We start from the raw sequence: 7259 nt of genomic DNA, 5'->3' as shown, positions 1-7259 counted from the left end.
AAATCTATCATTCAATCAATAAGTATTTATTAAATAAATGCCTAATATTCCAGATATTGTGCTTGCTGGGGATCCTCCTCTTTCCTTTTTCCTCCCCCCCTCAAAAAAAAAAAAAAAAAAAAAAAAAAAAGGTTTAAAAAAGCACTTGTCCTCAAGGAGCTTACAATATGATGGAATCTAAGAACCCAGGATGAATCATTGAATTTCAGATTTCACATCTGCAAAATGAGGTAGTTGTATCAGGGTATCTCCAACATCCTTCAAGCTCTAAATTTATGATCTCATTACCTCTAGCTATAAATCTAATTCAACCCTCTCCTGGATCTCCCCATTCAGCTCCCCACCCAAAGAGGATGTCCCCCATCCATATCTGCCTCTTGTGTGAACAGTTCTATTTCTATTGAGGCCCCTGGGTCTCTACCCACTATGTTTGATTCAATACATATAGAGTCCATTCCCTATTTCTATAATGCATTCCTTCCTCAACCCCTACCTATCTATCTTTCTCTTCCTTCAAGATTCAGCTAAGGTCCATCTCCTCTATGAAGCCCAGGTGAATCTTCCCAAGTGAAAGTTTTCCAGATTTTTCTAGAGACCTGGGAAAAGCTAAGATGAAAGGAAATAAGGTGGTAAGTTATTCTCTTTTCCTAACATACCTAAAAATGCATCAGATTGAACCCTGACATGAAAATATACTCCAAGTCATATTGCCATGTCCAATTTGTCATAGGGAGACGGGTAGGGAGGTCTTTGGACATTGGAAATGGGTAGAGAGTCAGAAGCACATTGCTTGGAGCATTCCATGTAGCCACTGTCCAGTTCTAGCTCAGATTTCCAGTGTGGAATAAGGAGACCCACATAGGCAGGGTAATGACTTTCCCTAGAAAGGTAACCCTGGTTGATGTACAGATAAGGTATCAAGTTTGGAAGACAGCAGCTGCAGACAAAATGGCTCATATATCAGGTGGAGAGCAGAGTCTCCAGTACCTAGTATAGCCTGCAGAACAAAAACCAATCAAAGTAGAACATACAATTCTGCCATTCCAAACCAAGAGAGTGTTCCAATTGATAATCAATGTGGAATCCTGCAGCATTTACTCTCACTCAGAACCAAACCCAGGTCAGGAATTCTCAGAGTTCAGACCAGCAGGGCAACAATCAGACTTTGCCCTTTGGGAACTTTAATACCTTGCAGGTCCAAGACTGTTCCTGAGATTCTGGAATAACACATCACTCAAAATCCCAAGAAAACTTCAAAAGAACCAACCCAGATCTTCCCTTCTAAACTGCCACAGAATCCAGTCCTAACATCAAGCCTGAAGTGACAAAGTTGCCTAGAAGAATAAGCAAATAATAAAAGAATCCCATCATAATGAGAATGTGATAAAGAGCTACGACATTGACATTCAAAACACAAACATAAGAGAATGACTCCAAAACATCTACAAGCAAAGCCTCAGAGGAAAACACAGATTGGTCACAAATTCAACTATAATTCCTAAAAGAGATAAAGCAAGAATCTAAAAAAATATTTTAAAAATCTTTTTTCTAAATAGAATAAGTACCGGAGGGAAAAATTGGAACAGAAAGGAGAGCTATGGAAGAAACAATAGGAAAGGGAATGAAGAGTTTGACACAAGTGATACAAAATCTTGCCCAAGCAACAAACTCTTCTGTTTGAAATGAAAATTTAAATGGACCAAACAGAGGCCAATAACTCCATGAGGCAACAAGAAATACTGAGAACAAAATTAAAAGACTGAAAAAAAAGTTTAAGAAAATATAAAGTACATTATAGGAAAAATAACTGATCTGGAAATCAAGGAAGAAATGAAGAATCATTGGATTATCTAAATGTCATGACCAAAAAAAGAAAAAGAAAATAGCCTACACATCCTACTTAAAGAACCTTAAAAGAAAATAAACCGGATTTCTTAGAACCAAAAGGTGATGTGAGGACAGTAAGGAAGAAGGAAGAAGGAAGAGGTAGAATAACCAACTAGTCATCTCCTAAAAGAACCCCTCAAATGAAAACTCCCAGAAACATCATAACCAAAATCTAGAGTTTCCAGGACAAAGGAAAAATACTGCAAACAGCCAGAAAAAAAATAATTCAAGTACCCAAGGAGTCACAATCACAATCACATGTGATTTAGTGGCCTTTATAAAAGAGCAAAGAATTGTTAATATAATATCTCATAAGGCAGAGTACGTGGGTTTATAGACAAGAAAATTCACCCAGAAAAACTGAGTATAATTCAAGAAGAAGATGAGGAAAGAGGAGAGAAGTGCAAGGTAAAATAGACTTTTAATGAAATATAAACATTCTATACAGAGGCTGTATAGAAACTTTGAAGTACAAACAGAGGAGTGAAGACAAAGGTAAATGTAAATGAACAATGAAAAAAGACCAAAGAAGAGTAAACTGACTACATTCAAATATGGGGAGATGATACACCTGTCCCTTCTGATCCCTATCATCAGGAGGGTTCATAGAGGGAGCCTCATTAGATAAAATCTTAAAGTGATTCTATTATGTCTTAATGATCTTAAGCAAAGAATGAAAAGATGGATAAGAGAAAAACACTGGGGGAGGGGAAAGATTAAAGAAAATAATTTCATATAATTAGGGTACACAAGTAGATATTTTTCCAAACAAGGTGGAGATAGTGACTAAAACTTGAATCTCTCTCTCATTTGAATTGGTCAAAAAAAGAAATATACACACACAAAGCTGGATACAGAAATATATTTTATTCAACAGTGAAATAGGAGGTAAAGAGGAGAAGAAGAGGAAATTAGGGGGGGAAATGGAATTTCTTAAATTAAAGAAGAAATTAGTCCTAAGCAAAACAAATTCTAAGAAGGTACAAAAATATTTTTAGTTATTTTTGATGTGACAAAAAATCAGAATAAAAAGGGTACCCATAAATTGGATAATGGGTGAATAAATGTGGTAGAATATTACTGTACTGAATTCTTATCAGCAAAATTATCAACCATAATGTTGCAGGATTAATGATGAAATATGCTACCCACCTCCTGAGAGATAAGTGAAGGACTCAATACAGAATGAAATAAATATGTTCTAGGATATTGCCATTGTTTGTCTTGATTGGCTATACAAAGTTTTTAACAGGGCTAGGGTAAGGGGAAAGTTATGTGGGGAAGATGTGGAAAGCAAATTTTGAGTGATTAATGCAAAAAAGAAAAATCTAAAAACAAAAATTCTGATCAACACAATGACCAATCACAATTCCTGAGGACTCATGACGATACATTTTGCCCATCTCCTGACCAAAAGGTAATAGACTCCAAGTACAGATAGTGACATTTTTTAAGAGATGGTAAATGAAATTTTTTATTTACCTTGATTATACATGGCTGAAACAGGAAAAAAAATAAAGAGACAGAGAGGGAGAGATTACTTTCTATGCCTATAGTGCTATCCCTTTTATACGAGAACATTTTATTTGTGAAAGAAACAGAAAAGGAATATTTTGCGTGAAACAGAAAAAAGCAATTTGAAAAAATAAAGAAATATTAAAGAAATGAGGGGAAACAGCCCCTCACATGAATACACATGGAGGATCTATTTGAAAGCAGCTCAAAGCCAAAAGTACTAATCATAAAGCTGGCTGCTGCACAGTTTCCCAGCAGCTAATTTAAATACCATTGCTTTCAAGATTTTGTAGTTTATTGTTGGGAAATCATCTCAATGAACAGTTTGGGGACTATGGGACATTGTGTAATAGCTATATAAGCTAGAGATGGGTTGCTTCACACTATTAGTGCTGGTTTGAAGCAGAAGAGTTCATGGAGATCAACAGACAAGACAGGACAGAGCAGGACAGGATTAGAAGAAGCTGAAGACAGAAGAAAAACAGTTATCCTCTTTCCTGCCTCATTTAAAGGGTGAAGATCTCAATTCATCCTGAGCATGAACTAAACTAATGAAAGAAATATTCTTCCTCTGCCCTCTCTCTTTTACCCCAGCTCTAAGATATGAATCTAGGAGTTTTGTTTCTGTTCCTAGTTATTTATCCTCCTTGGGTCCTGCAGGAGAGAGGCAATCTCCATTTGCAGGCCAGATGGTATAGCCAGCCAGCCAACCCAAACACAGAAATCCCCAGGAGCCTAGAAATGGATCCTGAGGGGAATTTTGAACTTGGAAACTGGAACTGTCTTCTCTGGGAACCCAGTTTAGCAGGGTACCTAATCCCCTTCACCTCCCTAGAAATTGAGGGAGTGCAAGGTAAAAGGGGGGTTATGTACTCATCCATCCCCAATCATCCCCTTGTGCCAGAGGACTAAGTTTGTATGTTTGTAATTATATCTCTTAGAGTAAATATGTGTATGTAAAAGCTAAATTTAAAAAACATACCCTTTTAAGAAAGAATATGTGGAGGCAAAGAGCAATTAAAATGAGAGTTGAAACAACTTAGCTTGAACTGACTCCCCTCTCTAAGATGAAAGTGAAGAAAACAGGCTTTGCTTCTGGGAGCTGACTGGAAGAAAACTGTTGCTGGGAGCTGATTAAAGAAAGCAAAGTCCACTGATGTTTGAAGAGCTGGCTGGGTTCAGATGCCTTAATATATCATCTATAGTTTGAGAACTGACAAACCAGGCAGTCTCTGTAGCTGCTCTGAGAGCTAATTTGATTCGATGAGAGCTCTGCTGTTGGGAGATGATTGAAGGAAAGCAGAAGCCTCTGTGGTTTGAAAAGCTGGCTGAACCTGTGTGCAAATAGATAGTGGGGAAACTTTTAAGATCAGGAGTCCTTGATCATTTTTTTATGTCATGGACCTCTTTACTAGTCTGGTAAAGGCTATGGAACTCTATTTCAAAATACTGAAAGAAATGCTAAATTTCATTGAGAAGTTACTAAAACTAAAAATGTCATTTTTTTTTTTTTGCCATCCAAGTTCAAGAGAAATCTAACCACTAATACCTTGGGAATCCCTTAACCAGATGTCAAAAACACCTGTCTTATAGACTTAATTATATTGTTCTCTACTACTCCCTCTAGGGCAGGTAAGTGGTTCAGAGGCACAGTGATCCTCAAACTTTTTAAATAGGGGCCAATTCACTGTCCCTCAGACTGTTGGAGGGCTGGACTATAGTAAAAACAAAAACTCACACTCTGTCTCTGCCCCTCAGTCCATTTGCCATAACCTGGTGAGCCACATAAATGTCCTCAGCAGGCCACATCTGGCCCGCGGGCCGTAGTTTGAGAAACCCTGGATAGAGTATTTGAGTTCAGGAAGATGAGTTCAAATCCAGCTTCAGACACTTACTAGCTCTATGACCCTGGACAAGTCACTTGACCCTGTTTGCCTCAATTTCCTCACCTGTAATATGACCTTGAGAAGGAAATAGCAAACCACTCCAGTATCTTTGCCACAGAACGCCCAAAAAGGGGGCCACAAAAAAGTCAGATGCAAGTCAATAGCAACAACTACAATCTCTGGATGAAGAGAGAAATACTTCCATAGCTCTAAAGATTTCAGGTTGAAGAGAATTACTTTGTCATTAAAAGAATGTTACATTACTCGTTTTTGTTTTTTAGATTTAATGCAGCTTTACTCATAAGAAGGAAACAAAGAAGTGCTTTGTCCAGAAGAATGGAAAGGCCCAACAGAGGAATGATCCCATCCAGCCAGAGACTCATGGCACAGAATATTCTCTAAGGAACATCAAGACCTGCAGTTCAGTTACAAGTTTCTTGGGCATCTGACTTTCCCTACCATTATGTCTCACTCCTATATTATGCCAACTTTCTTTTATATGTGTGTGTGTGTGTGTATATATTTAAGGTCTAATTTTTTTTAATTAAGTCTTTTTATTTTCAAAACATATGCATGGATAATTTTTCAACCCTGACCTTTGCAAAAACACTTATGCTCCAAATTTTTCCTCCCTTTCCCCCATCCTCTTCTCTTCATGGCAAGTAATCCAAGATATGTTAAACATGTGCAGTTCTTCTATACATATTCTTACAATTATCATGCTACATAAGAAAAATTAGAAAATGAAAAAATGGAAAAAATGAGAAAGAAAATGAAATGCATACTATGTTATGATCCATACTCAGCTCCTGCAGCCTTCTCTCTAGGTATAAATGGTTGTCCTCATCACAAGATCATTGGAACTAGACTCAATCACCTCATTGTTGAAAAGAGCCCCATCCATCAGAATTGATCTTCATATAATCTTGTTATTGCCGTGTACAATGATCTCCTGGTTCTGTTCATTTCACTTAGATTATGCCAACTTTTACAAACATGTAGATACTGTGCGCATTAGTGGGAGAGTGTAACCCAAATTATGGGTAGACTATTATATTTTGTTTTGATTTTATTTATTATTTGACTGTTCCTGCTTTTGCTTCTCTTGAGAAAATGCTATGCTTTGGTTAGTTTTACTTTTGCCTTCTTGTTTAGTAAATATGTTTGAATCAATGGTACCACCAAGAGATTGGTACCATCTGCCTACCATGTATAAATTGCGTATGATTCTGTTCAATGTCCCTATCATATCAACCTTGCAGCTGACTTATTTGTATACATGGCATAATACCCTTTTGAACTAGAACCTATTTTTCATTTTTGCATGCCCTCACACAATGAATAGCACTATACACAGAACCTAGCAGTTCATAAAATGAAGCCCTTTTCTTTAGCAGTAGTTTTAGTTGTAATAGTTTGTCCTTCATTGTCAAAGAGGACCATGACATCAGGGAGGTGATGCTAAGACGTGCAGAGAGTTGAATTTAAGTAAGGGAGGTTTGTGCAAGGTCACCTGCCTTACTTCCTCCTCCAGAGCCATCTGGGTCCAGTGGCCAAATGTAGAACAAGATGACTGGAGATGGTCTTGGATGCAATGGGAGATCTTGGCCTTTTTAAGCTAAAGTCTTCAACAGAAGACTTAACTTGGCTCCCTAACCTGGGGTAGCCTAGCCAAGCCAAGCAGATGGATAACTGAGAGATAAGGAGTTTGATAGTGAACACGTGGATCTTCTGACCAGGTGTTCCCTAGGGAACCAACAAGTCAGAGCATCAAGTCAGGGCGTTATGTGAGTAGGTATAATAAAGGCTTTTAAGATTACACGTGGCTGTTCTTGAGTGCGCTACCGGTTACTAAGCTATAGATTCAAGAGATTGTGGCCAGAGACCTTTGAAGGCCTCAGAGGAGGCGAGCCGGGTAGAGTTCACACTGCAAAGGACAGTGGTCAAAGGTACTCTGTTGGGCCTAGGGCA

This window comes from Sminthopsis crassicaudata, chromosome 3, assembly GCF_048593235.1.
Source record: "Sminthopsis crassicaudata isolate SCR6 chromosome 3, ASM4859323v1, whole genome shotgun sequence".
NCBI lineage: Eukaryota > Metazoa > Chordata > Mammalia > Dasyuromorphia > Dasyuridae > Sminthopsis > Sminthopsis crassicaudata.
The sequence above is the reverse complement of the archived record's forward strand: the minus strand, read 5'-3'. Positions refer to the sequence as shown.